Here is a 20,041-nt window from a genome sequence, read left to right on the forward strand (position 1 = left end):
CGAGGCATTTCAGAGCTATTTTCATTTTGATTATCCGAAGGCCATTATTTTATTTTTCATTCTCAATGTTCTACTCTTGTTCTCAAATTCTTCCGGTGCATCATTCAAGTATTCTCTACTCTGCTGGTGATCTCTTCATTCTCTTGTATCTAAATTTCCCCAAGTATCTTTGTTCATTTTCTAATTCTTCCCGGTGATTCGTCCCTTTGCTACGTTCGTTTACAATTCCTACCGGTGGTTTGCTGAAGACCTTATTCAAGCTTCCGCTATATCTCTCTTAATCCTTTCAACGAGAATAAGTAGCATGCCTATCCGTTGCTTGTCATCAATTTAAGATGGTGAAGGGTAAGCATGACATAATCCTTATTCTTGTTTCCCCTCGAGGTGATTTAATTCCTTCCTCCGGAGTTCATTCGTGGTATCAATTCTCGATTCAAGTTGCTCACCTTTCTTTTCTGGAGTTCCAAGTTTTCTTGGATGTCTCGTCATGAAGCTCCATCTAAATCATTGCAAGGCTTCACCTTGTTCTTTCAACTTCTCCTTTCTTTCTATCATTCTCTTTGTACCGGAGTTCTTCATGGAGGATGGTGGTTCATCAAGGATTTAATTCATTCTCTAAGTGTTCTTCAAGATTCTTGTTGGAGGAGGTCAAGCATTCTTCATCTTGCATTCCAAAGTGCAATTCTTTCTACCTTATCTTTTTAGGTGGTGTTATGTCATTCTTGACAATTTCCCTTCGTGTTTCATGATTCACAAGTTGTCAGGAATGAGATATTTTAAACTATCAATTTCTCTTCGGTCATGAGATCTTTTCAACTCAACAATTTCTTTGTTGGAGTTACCTTGGGTTATCTTTCACCTAAAGCCTTCCCTAAGGAGTATTGCTAATTGTGGTGTCTATCAATGATCCACATTTTCTCCTATCCTCTCGGCGAAAGAAGTTTTCCATTTCTTTGGTGCTCTCAATCAAATCAATGGTTTCCGTTGGTGGCCGTTTGTCACCTCATAATGTTGAGATGTTTCCATAAGCCCACTACAAGCTTATTATTTTTGTTGTTGGTTTTCCAACAACTCCATTCTAACCTTCCTGCAAGGATGCTTTCCAAGTTCATTTGTGGCAGAAGTTGTCATTTCCTTCTCCGTTCTCTTATTATAACGATCTAGCTTATATACTTTGGTTCCGGAGGCATTGTGATGTTGCTCTCTTCACCCATCACCTCATTTTATCAAGATCATGTTCTTTTCCTTGCTTTTCCATTCAACAGGAGTGTTGTGTCCTCTATCCAAGTTCCTTTTATCTTATCACGTCTTGCCTCTATTTTCAACCAGAGTGCTGCCCGAAATTTTCCTTTCTCATCTTGTTTTAACCGGAGTGGTTTCGAATTCTATCTTGTCCATTAAACTCTTGATTCATGTCTTTGCAACCTTCAAGTTCTCTTAATGTTCCTTGTTCCTCTCTTCTAACGAATTGTTTGCAATCTCGTTCACCTCTGTTGTGTTCTTTCTTTTAATTTGTTCAACCTCTCAAGGTTCGTGGTTTGACTCGTTTGTCAAAGAAGCAACTTTGGTTTACCTCTTTCATTTCCGCTTCTCTCCGGTGCCATCCATAGAATCTTGGGTCGAGATCCTCTGTTAGTGTGGGAGAGTTGTGACGCCCCGAGACCGATGCTCGAGGCGCCTTCCATGTTTTCGTTGTTGCTGTGTGTTTTATTTTGCTTGTTGCATTTCATCATGGCATCATGTGCATTGCATCCGCATGTTTTCACAAAACTTGTACTTCGTTCATAGTAGCCGCTTTTCTCGTTGTCTCGTTGACCTTTGTCAGACCCTCCTAGTCTTTGTCGACCTCTCTCAAACCCCTCGTGTGCGTGTCCGAAACTTCCCAAACCAGAATTGCTCTGTCGTTACCGGTGGGTCCGGATCATCCCCAAACATCCCTAAAATATCTTTGGTTTCTCATTTGGACTCCCTAGCTTATTTTTCTCGGACCGTCCGATTATGATCGAAAGGACCAAATACCCCCTAAATCTAGCCCACTTGATATATATAGTCCATCCCTAGTAAGTTTTGTCAAACCCTAGACCAACTCCCTACAATTCCTCCACCCCGTCCCCAGACCAGATCCACCTCGGGATCCTCCCGCCGCCACCTCGCACCCACCATGCATCCAATCCTGCAGCCTCCACCATCCCTGGCCGTCAGATCTTTGATCCAACGGCCTCCCATGTGCCCCAGTTTCCACCAAGCGCCCTCTCCCCTCAGCCCCGCAATAGCCGCATCGAGCCCCAGATCGGGAGGAGCCCGATCCCGACCACCTCGCCGGAGCACAACCCCTCGCTGGAGTCCCTGCCCACGCGGAACCTTCTCCTTCTCCCTCCTTTCTCCTTCCTCTCTTCCTCCCCTGTCTCAAACTCTTTCTGTCTTGTTTTGGACATGGAACTGAAGGAGGCCGCCTGAAGCTTCTCCGCTGCCGTCAACCCCGCCTCGATCTCCTCCCAGGGCCACCCCCGCCCGGATCCCGGCCAACCCCGTCGTCCTCAACCTTTCCCGCCGGAGGCGAGCTCCCGCGCGGCCACCCCTTGAAGCCCCCGACGAGAACCTCCCCGAGCTCTAACCTGCCTTCCGGTCGGCCCCGTCCCCATCCAAGATAGCGCCGCCCCAAGCCGCCTCAACTCCGGCGAGATCGGCTTGGATCCCCGCCAGCCCGCCAAGTCCTTAGCGTCGTCGTGCCTGCGGCTTACTCCGTCGACCTGGCGCCAAGCTCCTCCTGCATTGTGCCGTGTGCGTTGATCGCGCCCTTGCTTCTCCCGCTGCTGCCTGCGTTGCTTGGTCGAGCGAGTGAGGGGACCGCATGGGCCGTATCCCGCGCCAAGGCCCACTGTGCCAGCCTCCCCTGCCGGCCTCACCTCACCGTCGAACTGGGCCATGGCCCATGGTGAGCAGCCCCCGCCCTCTATATGTTCCGTTGGGCCAGCCAGTTTCGTCCAAGTTCCTGTTTTTTTCTGTTATGTGATTCTAGCTATTTTTCCAGGAAAACTGTTTTATAGATTAGTCCCTAAAGTCATGCTTCTAATAACTTTTCACCTGTGCAACGGAATTAAACAAACTATATATGTAAAATGCTTAGAATCTCATCTAGTTTCATTATATGCAACTTTCACCCATGTTTGAAATGTTTAAACTTGTTGTTTGAATTAATTTGCATAAATGACATGTTAAAATGGTTTATTTCATAACTCAATAACCGTAGCTTCGAATTAAATAAACTTTATATGTAAATGGGGTAGAAAAACATGGTTGTATTATTTTACATGTTTAACAACTCTAAAATTGTGTATAGGACAGAACAGTAGCAAATTCATAAATTGCATATGAGTATTTTCCGGAATTGTTGTTGTTTCCGGCCTCATTTAAACCTGGATAGGTAGGTTACTTATGTTTCACCTCTTGCCATGTTAACCAACATTTAATCTTGTCTTGTTCATAAACAAGAGTGAACTAAATAATTGAACGAGGCATTTCTTCAATATGCAACTCGTTGCATATTGAGCTCCACTTAATTTGTAGTGTGGTTTGTTATAGTTTAGCATGCCATGTTTATGCTTGTGCATTTACCATGTTGTTTGCTTCTTTCCGGTATTGCTTCTTAGTTCTGGTTACGTTGCGATTGTGAGGATTCGTTCGACTACGCCCGTTCGTCTTCTTCATGGATTTGGTCTTCTTCCTAGCAGGATTTCAGGCAAGATGACCGTCACCTTGGATCTTACTACTATCTTTGCTATGCTAGTTGTCTCGATGCTATCACTATGTCGGGCTTCCCACCACTTGTTTATCAAGCCTCCCAATATGCCATGAAACAACCTTTAACCTTTTTCACCATCCTAGCAAACCGTTGTTTGACTATGTTACCACTTTGCTCAGCCCCTCTTATAGCGTTGCTAGTTGCAGGTGAAGTTGCAGGTTGTTCAGTGTTGGGACATGGATGTCATGGATATCTTGGGATATCATAATATCTCTTATTTAATTAATGCATCTATATACTTGGTAAAGGGTGGAAGGCTCGGGCTTTTGCCTGGTGTTTTGTTCCACTCTTGCCGCCCTAGTTTCCGTCATACCGGTGTTATGTTCCTTGATTTTGCGTCCCTAACACGATGAGGGTTTATGGCCCCCTCTTAACAGTTTGCTTTGAATAAAACTCTTCCAGCAAGGCCCAACATTGGTTTTACCATTTGCCTAATAATAACTAAAACTTGCATAGGGACCGGCTAGCACCCGTGGAATCTCAATCAACCCCCGGGCCAGCGCTCCTCATGAGTGTTGGTCCAAACCTGTCAACCGCCAGTGACCGCTAGGGGCAACTCTGGATTTGGCCTACTGGAAGTTTGACAATCCGATCATGGCCTGAGACGAGATACACGCGGCTACTATCAGGGTGTCGACATGTCGGGAGGTCTTGCTGGACTTGTTTTACCATTGTCGAAATGTCTTGTGCACCGGGATCCCGAGTCTGATCGGATGTCCCAGGATGGAGGATTGTCTCCGCGGATCGTGAACTTGTAATGGGCTAAGTTGGGACACCCCTGCATGGTTTAAACTTTCGAGAGTCGTGCCCACGGTTATGTGGCAGATGGGAGTTTTTAATATCCGGTTGTAGAAAACTTGACACCAGATTCGATTTAAAATACACCAACCGCGTGCGTAACTGTGATGGTCTCTTTTTGGGTAAGTTCGAGAAGAGAACACAGTGGGGTTATGTTTGAACGTAAGTAGTTCAGGATCACTTCTTGATCATTACTAGTTTGCGACCATTTGCGTAGCTTCTCATCTTATTCTTGTAATCGTAAGTTAGCCACCATACATTGCTTAGACGCTTGCTGCAATCTCACTACTTATCCATTCCATACCCATTAAGCTTTGCTAGTCTTGATACCCATGGTAATGGGATTGCTGAGTTCTCGTGACTCACAGATTACTACAACAACAGTTCCAGGTATAGGTAATGCGATGATCTGACGCGAGTGCGGTGCTTGCTTGTTTGGAGTTATTCTTCTGCTTTTCTTCAATCAAGGGATATAGGTTCCAGGTCAGGAGCCTGGGCTATCATGGTGGATGTCGTTCTTCTTTTTTGTTTGATTTCATCCGTAGTCGCATCCTGCTCCTCTGCTTGATGAATGCTATGTATTGATGTATTGTTGTATGAATGTTGTAACTTGTGGCGAGTGTAAGCCTTTATCTTGTATTCTCATCTATTCAGTACATGTTATGTTGTAATAATGTCCACCTTGCTATGCACTCGAAATGTGATTGTGCCCCAATAATGAATTCGTCACGTGATTGGGATATAATCACATCTTGGGTGCTACAGGGAGTATCGGATATTTCCACATCATGGGAATGGAATCGCTCAAAGCGGTGCAGCATGCTGTGATAGCAGCATAAATTACTGGCTGCATGATGGTTTTGTCAATGTAGATAGCCAGAAAATGTAAGTAGTTCAGGATCACTTCTTGATCATTACTAGTTTGTGACCGTTTGCGGAGCTTCTCATCTTATTCTTGTAATCGTAAGTTAGCCACCATACATTGCTTAGACGCTTGCTGCAATCTCACTACTTATTCATTCCATACCTATTAAGCTTTGCTAGTCTTGATACCCATGGTAATGGGATTGCTGAGTTCTTGTGACTCACAGATTACTACAACAACAGTTGCAGGTATAGGTAATGCGATGATCTGACGCGAGTGTGATGCTTGCTTGTTTGGAGTTATTCTTTTGCTTTTGTTCAATCAAGGGATATAGGTTCCAGGTCAGGAGCCTGGGCTAGCAGGGTGGATGTCATTCTTCTTTTTCGTTTGATTTCATCCGTAGTCGCATCCTGCTCCTCTGCTTGATGAATGCTATGTATTGATGTATTGTTGTATGAATGTTGTAACTTGTGGCGAGTGTAAGACTTTATCTTGTATTCTCATCTATTCAGTACATGGTATGTTGTAATAATGTCCACCTTCCTATGCGCTCGAAATGTGATTGTGCCCCAATAATGAATTCATCACGTGATTGGGATATAATCGCATCTTGGGTGCTACAGGGAGTACCGGATATTTCCACATCATGGGAATGGAATCGCTCAAAGCGGTGCATCATGCTGTGATAGCAGCATAAATTATTGGCTGCATGATGGTTTTGTCAATGTAGATAGTCAGAAAATGTATAAATCGCTCGATAACTTCATCCACTATATGCAAAGTAATAGCATGGTTATTTATCGCTTTATTTTCTGAATAAATATACCATGTTTTCTCAAAGGTTGCCAACTTTTTTAGGTTAAAGAGTTGTAGCACGACTTGCATTGAGGATGTTTTTGTTTGGTACTCATGACAGTTCCTGGATCAACTACATAGTAGAGAAGCTTAATGTTGCATCAGATAGATTGTTCTACGCTTATCAGGTATATTCTATATTTATGTCCTTACCGAAATAGGCTTTCGCCTCGCTTTATAAATAAAGCAAACCACTGAGCACAAGGTCCACAAGGTATCATCCGAACAAGAAACACACACAACTCCACCACCGGCAAGGTTCAACACACACACACACACACACACACACACACACACACACACACACACACGAGGTTCAGCTGTGGGCACAACACAACAAGCCCAACACAGACACGAAGCACATACAACGCACAGACGACGGTGGCGGCGAGGAGGAGGCAATCTAGTCCGGCTCCGGAGGTGGTGTGGGAAGCGGAGGAGCCATTCGAAGAGCCATCGCGCGAAGCTGGGTGATGATGGAGGTGATGGCGTCTCTCTCCCTGGGGCGGCTAAGCGACCGCCAAAGCTGCAGGTTACTAGGCCATTTGAACAAAGCGTCAGTAGCACGACGAAGAGGCACACGTTGAATCACGAGCTTATTCCTAACAGTCCACAGCGTCCAGATTAGCACACGAACGGTCAGCCACCTAATGTGGCGGAGCGCGGGTGGCAACGACTGAAGTTCGGCAAATAGAGCGGGGAAGTTGTTGTGATCCCAGCTTCCACCCACTAAATCGTGAAAACAACTCCATAGGAACTACGCGGACACGCAGGAGAAGAAGATATGGTTCGTATCCTCTTCAGTCCCGCAAAGCGGGCATTGCCCATCCCCAGGGCCATTGCGTTTCAGGACCTCGACACCGGTCGGAAGGCGGCCGTGAATCCATTGCCATAAGAAGATCCTAATCTTTAAGGGGATCCGGATCGCCCAGATAGTGGTGAGGGCCTCAGGACCAGGCGAAGGGGCGATAGCTTGATATAGAGACTTAGAAGAGAATTGCCCAGAAGGCGCTAGACGCCACCTGGTGCGGTCCTCTCCAATCTCTAGATCCGGCTCATGCAAAGCAATGCAGTCAAGCAGGTCCTGCCAAGCCTCATTCTCGATCGGTCCAAAAGGACGCCAGAACGTGAGACACCCGAAGTCAATAAGGGCCGCCGCGACAGAAATCCGTGGATCTACCGTGATGGAGAACAGGTCAGGGAAGCGAGCGACGAAGGGAGTGTCCCCAACCCGTCTATTGAACCAAAACAGCGTGGCGGTGCCAGATCCAACCGCAATCAAGGTCCCGATGCGGAGGAACGGGAGCAACTGTATGATGGATTGCCAGAACTGGGAGCCACCGGTCCGGTGGCAGAAGGCTAGTGGCTGGCCATGGAGGTATTTCAGCTGGATGACGCGGAGCCACAAGCCACCCTCGCTGTTCGCAGTCCGCCAAAGCCACCTAGTGAGGAGAGCAATGTTCATGCGTTTGGAGGACATGATCCCGAGGCCGCCCTGATCACAAGGTTTACAAATCTCCGACCACCGAACCATGTGGTATTTCTACTTATCACCCTCGCCAGCCCACAAGAAACGCCCTTGGACTGTGGCAATCTCATGGTGCAGGGTCTCCGGCAGGCTGCAGAAGCTCATAATGATTAGGAGCAAGCCGGCGAGGGACGAGTTAATGAGCACCGTCCGAGCGGCCTTCGAGAGCCAGCGGCCTTGCCAAGGCTCAATGCGGTGCTGAAGCTTCCCCATCGTGGGGCGCAGCTCGGCCACGGTGATCCGCAAGTCACTAATGTTGATCCCCAAATAAGTTGTGGGAAAGCTCCCAAGTTGGCAGTTGAGGCGGTCCGCGATGCTCCGACGCTCGTCTTGGGAGTATCCCAAGACCATGACCGCACTCTTATCGAAGTTGATCCTAAGGCCAGACATATGAATAGGAGCAAGCCAGCGAGGGACGAGTTAATGAGCATCGTCCGGGCGGCCTTCGAGAGCCAGCGGCCCTACCAAGGCTCAATGCGACGCTGAAGCTTCCCCACCGTGGGGCGCAGCTCGGCCATCGTGAGCCACGAGTCACTAATGGGGATCCCCAAATAAGTCACAGGGACTCCCAAGCTGGCAGTTGAGGCGGTCCGCGATGCTATGACGCTTGTCTTGGGAGTATCCCAAGACCATGACTGCACTCTTATCGAAGTCCTTAATATCTTGCTTTGTTATATTTTAAAGAAAAAAATGATCATAGTTCAGTATTCAGCTTATGCATGGATTAATGGATTAATTGATCTTTCTCTCATCTGTCCTAATTGCTAATTCACTATAATCTTAATGTGCAGATTGGCGCAGAAGCAAATTGTTTCAAGGAAAATAAATCCAGTGATTGTAATGGCGGTTTTAGAAGAGATGCTAAAGTTAATTCAAGAGGTTCGAGATGTGCTTATGGTCTATGATTTTTCATTCAACAGGGGAAGATAAAGAGGGGGCAAGATGAAGAGGAAAAGTGGAAGACGATAGCAACTATGTGCCTGCTGTAACCGACTCTTCCTCACCTGACTACTACCACACAGTCAGTTTCTTATAAGCGGAAGAGGTAGCACGATGGGCAATATAGCGCAGATGATGTCACTTTCTAATAAGATGGATTTGTGGTATGTTGAATTATGTTTCCTTAGTTTGCATGAATCATGTTACATTCTTATATACATGTTTAGACTGTGATTGACAGCTTGACCAAGCTTAGCTCTGTAGAAACTTGAGAATAAATTAATTGTTTTGTACAACTTTTAATTTAATGGTTGTGTAAGATAAATTTGGTTTATCATATGACCAAGCTTAGTTCCCTATGATTTATTTTAAATAACATCATGCCTAAATACTTTGTATTTTCTGATGTTTTACTTTCACCCGTGGCAAAGTAATAAAGGATGCATGCATTGTTTTATTTTATGATGTAGGGCCAAATATAAGGGCCTTTTACTTTTGTACTGTTTTTATTGCCCAACAAGTGATATTTTAAGTGTTCTGTACTAATTATTTATGCCCCCTACAATGTGTTTGATAATGAATGTTCTCTATGTTTGTTCTCCTAATTATCTTGCTTTAGTATGCTATATAGACTCCAGATTTATTCAGCATGCCCGTGAGCTTTAATTTTATGGAATAGTTTGTTTCCCATCTTTTTGTTCATATCATAGAACTATTGAAGTAGGTGCGTTGACATGCATGTTCATGCCGGAGCCTTGCATTGCCAGACTAAAATAATCTTAGTGAAAGCTCACTGCTTGTGCTAAGATCTTTTTTGATGAATTCTTGATATTCTAATGGTTTTGGGATGGATCATACAATTTAAGTTGCATTGGATTGCGAACTTCTTTTAAAACCAGAACTCCCAAACATCTGTACCCTGAACTACAAATGTGTTTATGTTTTTACATTGATAAACATGCTTTTGGTCGCACTGGACAAGAACAATTATATGATTTGGTGCTTATAGTTTGCTGTCAACTACTGTTACTGATGGATCATATATATATACATGATCTGATTAGATAGTAAGATACACACCAATTTTTGGAACTTGTATCTTCACTTTGTTCAAGAAAATCGGGTTTTCCTTGCAATCATGTGCAGTTATTTTCACCTGAATTTATTTAAAGGAGTCATATAAATATCAAATTTGTGAAATAAGATTATCTGGTTTGTATTTAAAAACATGTTGCATATTTATTTACCGTGAGAAGATATGCTTTTCTTTGACTCTGTAAAAGAATAAACAATTTCATAGGCCTTTTGGGATGCAGTGTTTATGTAGTGCAGTAACTGGGTCTATTGCTGCCCTCAGCCCCTCACCGCCTGTCGAATTTGCAAGCATTCTTATCTTCTCCCATCTGGTCTTCTGATACAATGTAATTCCCTGCAAGCATGTGGGGTGTTTTTGTTCAATATCAGATTAGGTGGGGTTCAGCAAGCAGATATGTACAACCTCTTAGTTTTTGTTCTCGTGTTAGTTTTAAAATAGTTGCATTTTTGGCAGTAGGCTATAGCGATGGACACAATAGTAGCATTTTGTTTTGTTTTTATTCAAAAGTAGTATATTCCCGTATAAAACCAAGAGTTGAATAACAGTAGTAAGCGAGACCTAGCTTTTTATTGATTTCTTGGCATTGTTCTTTAATTCTATAATAGTTATTATGTTTGATGGAAGGATGGAAATATATGGCGCTTCCGTCACAGAGCTCACTACAAGCCCATATCAATTGGAACATATTCACCAGTTGTTTCAACATAGGATTTATACCTTGATTTGGATTTGTTTTCTTAAAACTTGCAGCAATTAATATTTTGATTTCTTAGCATTATCAGATCATTATTTTTATTTTCAATGCTCACATGGCACCTGGGCAGTAAACTAGAATAATGTTTACAACTTCTCATAATCATATCTACATTATCAGATTAGTATGTCTAACAAGCTTGCATGTGGATGTGTTAATGACCAGGCTCTCATGAAACGCAAGGATGATTAGCATGTTTTGTCCGGTCTGCTATAGTTTAGGTGGGCAAGGTCACATAATTTGGGTTATTTGACATCATTTTGGGATACTACTCAACTTTTGTTTCTATATGTTTGTAAAGGCTAAATTGCATGATTTTCATTTCGAGGTCGCACCATGGCCGATTCCAATCTTTCGTTCTGTAATTTTTTGTGTGTTTGCGGGAGTTGATGTTCGTGTTTGTTCATTTTTCCATAATAATCCTTTATCATGGAAACGAGCATGATAACTCCTATCCATATATTTGCAGTATAAAGAAAATCCTTTTGTTGTTTATTGCATATTGTAACATTCCTGTGTATCAAATTTGTCCCAGCTATATATGCTTAGTATATGTATATTATTGGGTGTATGCATATATATGCAACACCAGACTCGCTGTGATGCTTATAGTTGCTATTAACTGCCTTCTTAATCGTGCTACAATTACTTTATTACCAGGTTGGATATGACCGCACCCGGCAGGGGTGAGGCTGTGCGGCAAGCTGCTTTTGATGGTTTCATATCTGGTAGCAAAGCTAACACCTTTTGTTCTTTCACCAGCATTGATTTTACTTGGGAGTAGCTTGACTTTTTAATTACGGTGTTCATAGCTATAATGTTTGTGTACATATCTCTTCTTACTTGGGAGTAGCTTGCTCATTAATTCCCCTATAGTTCTACCACACTAGACAATGTGCATTCAGTACACATTATGGTTGTTGTCGATAGAGGTAACTAGCTGTCTATAGTTAAGTTCAGCTAAAATATGTTCACTTTGTCCATTAGTTAGTTCATTGGTCCTCCTGACCACTACCGGATAGTCTTTGTTATTTTTTATTATAGCTCAGCTCTGTATGCTCCTGTTTCTCAACTAGGAGTAGTGTCACTTCCAACAATAGGTCTCTGTATGCTTAATGCATGTACTTGGATTCCTTTTTATAATGCCAGTAATGTTCATGCACTTATAATGTTCTACACACTGTCAGATACTAGAGAGTAATCCATTTTTTCTATGTGTGGACTCATATTGTACCTAATCAAAAAAAATATATCAAATGACAGGATTGCAAAGAGGCGTCAACTTGCGATCGACCATATCTGTTGTATCTACCCGGAGGCCGGATCTCTCAATTCACTCAGGAGCACCTTTGTTCCACTGTAGGTCAAAATGTAAGAGGTCAGAGCCATGACGCCAGTGCGTCTGCTTCCCGTCAGGCTTTTACTTTATCATGTGTGTACCATTCTTTCATTTCTCTAATTGTTTGTGTTGCTAAAATCATATATAGAATGTGTATGTTCCAAGGAATAAAGAACAACACTGAAACTATGGTGTTGAGAGCTAGAAGAGTTTGCGTTGGTTCAAAATTAGCAAATTAGGTCTCTCATATGGATGTATATATTGCATTGTTGCTACTGAGATCTAGCGTTCTATACTTTAATAGAAATAAGGTCCCATGGTTATTGGTGTTACCAATTCCCATTCCAAAATAATTATGTGTGGCTGACTACATTTTACTCACTTTTTTCTGGATATATAGATTAGATACTTTCTACGCGGTGGTTTCCAGTGCCTCTTGATATTCATATAGAATTATTTTGTGAGGCCTGCCACTTTATCTTGTATTTGAACTAACAACATGGGTCTTGCAAAATACAACTACATGAATTTGGGTTTGTCCATCAAGCTCAAGAAGGTTACGTTGAGCATGGTGATGAATTTTATGCATAGTTTTTGTCTCTTTTGTCCACTAATTAACTTTGTGTTAGCATTTGGTTTTGTAATTTTCATTATATAGGCTGATCCACTCTTGGTGCTAATACTCTCACACTTTCTTGTTTTATGTTTGCAGATTTAAGGCTCTACCATCACACAAAGCAAACAATCATGTGGATTTGCGCAATTCTCCCACTGCATGTGTCAATGTTGGCGACACCTTCTCGGCCTACATGTTTCTCTCTCTCTCTCTCACACACACACACACATATCTTGGACCGGATTAAGAAATTAAATGTAAGATGTGATTTTGAATCTGTAGTGTTTTGGATGTGCAGGTCTCTACATCTTTTTGGATATTCATGACTCAAAGCGTGAATAGACATCTGCGGTGTCTTAGGCTGTTGGTTTTTTAGGCTTATTCTGGCCATAGTTTTATCATGGTGATTAATGTTTATAGTTTACTGTCAACTACTTCTACTGATGGCTTATATTTTTATATAGATTGTGACCATAATTGTGAGTTTTATGGGAGGCAACTCACTGGATAAATATAATGTATTCGGGTGGTGGATTTAGTAGCTTTTGAAATGGGCCTTGCTCTGGTTTCTCCTTCCACTACAACATGGTGTTGTACTCTGCATGCCATTGTGTAAGGCACTGATGGTCTCCTGAGGTGAGATATTTATGTGATTCTAACGATGCTCTGTCTCCGTTCGCAAGCATAGCAATATGCCCTGATTGATTGGAAGTCAAGGTTCTGGTCGATTGATTTATATGTCTATGAATTTCCTTACATTTTCCTGTGTGCTCATCTATCCTGCAAGTACTCGGAACCCCTACACCTCCATTCTTATGCTGAAAAAAATGTGACTGATATTGTAGGGGTTCCGAGTACTATGAGCTTTGCCCAAGGTTTACACAACAACGACTGCTAGAGAAGGCATTCACCTCAATGCAGGGGACATATGATTGGTAACAATCACCTTCTGTTTAATTAGCCTTTGCTGATCCATTTTGAATCCCCTCCATTTTAGAAGTGTTTCATTTATTTCTCTCTTACTGAGTACTTCATGGATTAGGTATGTTTGACTCCTTCGTGGCAATCTTGAATCCCCTCCAATTTAGAAGTGTTTCATTTCTTTCTCTCTTACTGAGTACTTCATGGATTATGGATGTTTGACCCCTCCGTGGTGCTGACTGTGGTGTGTGCTGGCCCGGTTAGCTCCGGTGAGAGCTAACAGGAAGAATAGAAAGTAGAGAGAGAGAGGTAGGGAGGACTTGTGTACACATGATTAGGGGGCTATAGATTTGTGTAGCTAGCTACCACATCTAATCTTGTGTCTATGACATGCCCAAAGTGTTGTTATTCAACCAAACCATTACTTTATGAGTGCTTAGTACCTTCAATTTCTTTCTTTGAGAAATCTGAGTGCTGGAAACATTGATCTCTATATTTCCTTCGGTCTATGGAATGCATATTGTGTATCCAGTAGTGGACCGGGTGATGCTGCCATCGTGCTTTGCTTTTGGTGTAAACACACCTTTAACCAAATATGAATTGTCTCCTACCAAGTTGGATATAACTATCACTGCACTGTAAATAGGCTATGTGTTGCGATTTTGATTTGGTTTTGGTATAATGTTTTAAACCTGTGCACTTCTTCCTATCATATAAATCGTGACCTACCAGGTTGGATATAGCTGTGGTAGGGGTTGACCTACCGGGTTAACTATAGCTGTGGTAGGGGTTGACCTACCGGGTTGGATATGGTTGTGGCAGGGGGGTGCAGCAAGCCGCACTTTCTAACATGTTAGTTTTTGTTCTGAGTATATGCGTTCTACTCTGCTTGCAGCGAGCATTGGTGTGTCTATGTCTATTTTCCTATGCTATCCAGGGGTGCGGTTACAGTTCGGTGCTCTTCCGCTTTGAATCACCTTGCTTCTTTTGCTGCCGATTCCATGGCAGTTAATTTTCTTTTACCAATTCCTATACTTTTAGGATGCGCCTCTTAGGCGTGGATTTGTGGCTTATTATGTCTTTATTACCTCATGATAATTGTGATTTATGTTTATTGTTGTGGGCTTATTAATAATACCAAATATGTACATGATTGTTGCACTGCTTGATGTCCAGTTTATGGAGATGAGGATTCTCAAGCAATGGCTTCTTTGCTCTTAAAGTAATGATTCTTTATATATCTTTCATCTGTAGGGAGGTATTGAAGCCCTTACACAAACACACACTACAGGAGGCAGTAGTACATCATAGATGAACGAGTAAGGTTAGTATTATTTCAGCAACTACAATATGCCTTTTGCATTGCTTGGATAGATGCTATGTATTTGGGCACATACCATGCTTCTGATGTAAATTTTAATGTACTGAACTGATCCATTTTCAGCAACTACTCTCGCATTAATAGGTATTGAGTTTATATGCCCGGATAATATGTTGAGCTAGGAACCATGTGCCAAGGCTAACATGATATATCCTTGAGCAGTTATTGCAACACGCAAGTAAATTGGATGTCAGGCGTCTCTATTGAGATATCTATCTAATAGTATACTCAATAGTTTAGTGCTATGTTGTGTAAAAATAGTGTAAATAAATTATCCAGAATTGCCACTATGTTGTCCTTTTAGTGTTGTATTGAACTTTAATACTTTTGATATCACGCTGTTGCTGCACATGTATATAAAATGCATCAATGGCATGTAATGAATCTTCATACTTTGGACCTTTGCACCAATTTCTATGCACTGAGCTGATATAAACTTGATGTATTTGATAGATGAACACAATTATATTGTGCTATTTTTACATTTGTGATGCTTCAATGATAGTATTACTGGATTGGATATGACTATGCCCGGCAGTGGTGCTGCCGGATGCGGTAAGCCGCACTTCCTACCTAGTTCAAAATATACTAAGGGAGAACAACTCGACCTGACCAGTCGACCGCAAATGTCTCTGCTACTCTTCCCAACAAGGAACATACTTATTAAAGAAGAAGAGAAGAGGATCATGTTAAAGAAGAGCAGAAGAGCAAGCAGATTGAAGATATTACAAGTCTTTCTATACAATGTATGTTGCCCACCATGATGAACCAGATCGCACAGAAAAATACTATTCCTTCTGGTCTCTCCATATGTGGCTCACATGCATTTCGAAACTAAAGTAGGAACATTTAGATGACCAATTAAACATGTCTTAGTTTTACTAATATCAACATAATATCATATTCGAATTTGTACAACTAAGCTTGTTTAGCTTGATGGGTGGAGCAGTGCTATTACGATGCGAATCACATAGGCCGATCGTGGTCATCACAAAATGGGAGACATAGCACGATGAGTATAGTGTTGACCATGGCAGTGACATGCAGATCTGAAGCTGCAAATCGCGCAAAGGGTACTTAGCAACCGATGTTTGCTTTGAAATAACAACTAAGATTTGGTATGGACAAGAAAGTACAGTCAACAAGTGACAAAGAAATGCAATTCCCGCTGCCTCTCTATATGTTGCAACATGCATTTGGAAACTCTAGTGGGACCTTTAGCTAATGATAGAGGCAAAGGTGTCCCGTCTTTCGATGAGATGATGGATATCGCTTTGATGGAAATCGACTTTGACGATCCGACTACGATCGTGCGAGGACGTCGTGCCTTAGCAATCGCTAAACCAACTCCGAGAGGTTATTGACCACGCCGGAGCACGATCAACCTGACCACGAGGGTCTGTTTCCTGCGAGCAAACGAAGAACAAGCAAGAAACTAAGATTGCAATCTGGATATTGTGAATATAAGATGAAAGCTTTATTGATCAAGGTGGGGTTCTGTGACGCCTTTGTCTGGTCGTTGAACACAAACGAAGTACGCGAAGTTGCAGCTATGGCGAACTTTAATCTAAGCAAAACCCAAAGTCTAAACGGTGCCCTAAGGGCTGTATATATGGAGGAAGAGAGGGGGAATTTCGTGGCCCTTGGTGGAGGGGTCCGAAATCAACCCTATCTTCTTGTTTCTCCACACATACGGACTCTAAAAATAGCCTATACTTATGTATTTCGAAATTACATGGGCCTGGCCCAATAAAAAGGTGACGCAGCACCTATAATAGCCTCTGGACGAAATTTATGAAGTGACATCTTGTATATTTCGTCCAAGGCTTCATGCACTCGTTATGGTGGCTTCAAAGACCTGAAATCATCACTTATAACTCTGTTCTTGTTCCCCTTGCGCATGCCATCATCTCCATGCTTGTTCTTGCTCCAATGTTCATCCTTCTCCAAGCTAGGCCCTTCATTTGTAAGCAAAACAAATGTATCCAATTTAGGCAGCATCATATTCTCATGAACATTATAATCATTACCAAGAAACGAAAGTACCTGGTAATTTAGTTGGCGTGCGCGAGCTCTAGTAATTGGTCCAGTATGTATAGCAGCAGGGGCTGTGGGTGTAACAATGGTATTGATGTCCTCATCATCCTCCCCTTCTTGAAATGAAGTCGTCCTCGACGGAAGCTCATCTTCCTCACCCAAATAAGGCTTCAAATCTGCAGTGTTAAAAGTGGGACTAACCCCAAAATCTACAGGCAGCTCAAGTTTATATGCATTATCATTTATTTTCTCTAACACCTTAAAGGGACCATCAGCCCATGGCATGAGCTTTGATTTGCGCAAATCAGGAAATCTATCCTTACACAAATGTAACCAAACAAGATCTCCAGGTGCAAACACAACATGTTTTCTACCCTTATCTCCAGCAAGTTTATATTTGGCATTCATACGCTCAATGTTTTCCTTAGTTAACTCATGCATTTTTAAAATCAATTCAGCATGTTGTTTAGCATCAAAATTAACATTCTCCGAAGATGGAAGAGGCAACAAATCAATAGGTGCACGAGGTAGGAAACCATACACAACTTCAAAAGGGCACATCTTAGTAGTAGAATGCAATGAACGATTATAAGCAAATTCAACATGAGGCAAGCATTCCTCTCACATTTTCTTATTACTCTTCAAAACAGCCCTAAGCATAGTAGACAATGTTCTATTGACTACTTCAGTTTGGCCATCAGTTTGGGGGTGACAAGTAGTACTAAAAAGCAGTTTAGTCCACAACTTAGCCCATAAACATCTGCAAAAGTGGCTAAGAAATTTAGTATCACGATCTGAAACAATAGTATTTGGCACACCATGCAAGCGAATAATTTCACGAAAGAACAAATCAGCAACATTAACAACATCATCGCTTTTATAACATGGTATAAAGTGTGCCATTTTCGAGAATCTATCCACGACAACAAATATGCTATCCCTCCCCTTCTTTGTTCGAGGTAAACCTAAAACAAAGTCCATAGATATATCCTCCCAAGGAACACTAGGTACAGGCAAAGGCATATATAAACCATGAGGATTGAGTCGTGACTTAGCTTTTTGACATGTAGTGCAGCGAGCAATAAAACGCTCAACATCCCGTCTCATCTTTGGCCAAAAGAAATGTGTAGCAAGTACGTCCTCCGTCTTCTTCACGCCAAAGTGTCCCATTAATCCTCCTCCATGCGCCTCCTGCAACAACAAAAGACGAATGGAGCTAGCTGGAATGCATAGCTTGTTAGCACGAAACACAAATCCATCGTTAATGACAAACTTGTTCCACATTCTTCCTTCTTTACAATTCTGCATTACATCTTTAAAATCAGCATCATGCACATATTGATCTTTGATGGTCTCCAAACCAAATATTTTGAAGTCAAGTTGTGAAAGCATAGTATAGCGACGAGACAATGCATCAGCAATAACATTTTCTTTTCCCTTCTTGAGTTTAATGACATAAGGGAAAGTCTCAATGAATTCAACCCATTTAGCATGTCTACGATTCAGTTTAACTTGACTTTTAATATCTTTAAAAGATTCATGATCAGAATGTATAACAAATTCTTTGGGCCATAAATAATGTTGCCATGTTTCTAAAGTCCGAACAAGAGCATATAATTCTTTATCATAAGTAGAATAATTCAGACTAGGCCCACTCAATTTTTCAGAAAAGTATGCAACAGGTTTGCCATCTTGTAATAACACACCTCCTAATCCAATTCCACTAGCATCACATTCAAGCTCAAAAGTCTTATTAAAATCAGGAAGCTGGAGTAAAGGAGCATGTGTCAACTTATCTTTCAATACCGAGAAGGCTTCTTCCTGTGCGGTACCCCAAAGAAAAGGCACATCTTTCTTTGTAAGCTCATTGAGAGGTGCAGCAATGGTGCTGAAATCTCTCACAAAACGCCTATAGAATCCAGCGAGGCCAAGAAAACTCCTCACTTGTGTGACCGTTTTGGGCTGCGGCCAACTCTCAATAGCTTCAATTGGCTTTATCAACTTCAATTCCCTGTGGAGTAACAACATAGCCAAGAAAAGATACTCGGTCGGTGCAAAAGGTGCACTTCCCAAGGTTACCAAACAAACGTGCATCACATAGAGCAATAAAAACAACACGTAAATGTTCCAAATGTTCTTCCAAAGATCTGCTATAAATCAGTATATCATCAAAATAGACTACCACAAATCGTCCAATGAAAGCACGTAAAACTTCGTTCATTAGTCTCATGAAAGTACTAGGCGCATTAGTTAACCCAAAAGGCATGACTAACCACTCATATAATCCAAACTTAGTTTTAAATGCTGTTTTCCATTCATCCCCCAATTTCATACGAATTTGATGGTATCCACTACGCAAATCAACTTTGGAGAATATTGTAGAGCCACTCAATTCATCAAGCATATCATCTAGCCTAGGAATAGGATGACGATAACGAATAGTAATATTATTAATGCCTCTACAATCAACACACATACGCGATGTACCATCCTTTTTCGGCACTAGAATAATAGGAACAACACAAGGACTAAGGGATTCGCGTATATAACCTTTGTCGAGAAGCTCTTGTACTTGACGCATAATCTCCTTCGTCTCCTCTGGATTGGTACGGTATGGCGCATGGTTTGGCAGTGAAGCACCGGGAATTAAGTCAATCTGATACTCAATCCCTCGAATAGGTGGTAATCCCGGTGGCACGTCTTGTGGAAAGACGTCAGCGAACTCCTGCAAAATGTTGGTGATAGCAGGAGGCAAAGAGGAAGGCACGTCCTCGAATGAAAATAATGCCTCTTTGCACACAAAAGCATAGCAAACAGATTTGCTGAAATCTAGCTCATCAATATCAGATTTGGTGGCAAATAAACATGCACTTTTCAATTTAATTTCAGAAGCAACACTAGATGGTTTATGATTAGGCTTCATTTGTTGCTCAAATTCTTTTGCCACAATCTGATTTTCACTCTTATTTTTCTCCTGTTTTGCTTTATTAGCTCTATTAATATCATCTTTCGAAATAGAATCAGGAGTCATAGGAAGCAAAGTAATATTTTTATCCTTATGAACAAGAGTATACTGATTGTTTCTACCATGGTTTACATAATTTTTATCA

This window comes from Triticum dicoccoides, chromosome 1B (assembly GCF_002162155.2).
Source record: "Triticum dicoccoides isolate Atlit2015 ecotype Zavitan chromosome 1B, WEW_v2.0, whole genome shotgun sequence".
In the NCBI taxonomy this organism is placed as follows: Eukaryota; Viridiplantae; Streptophyta; class Magnoliopsida; order Poales; family Poaceae; genus Triticum; species Triticum dicoccoides.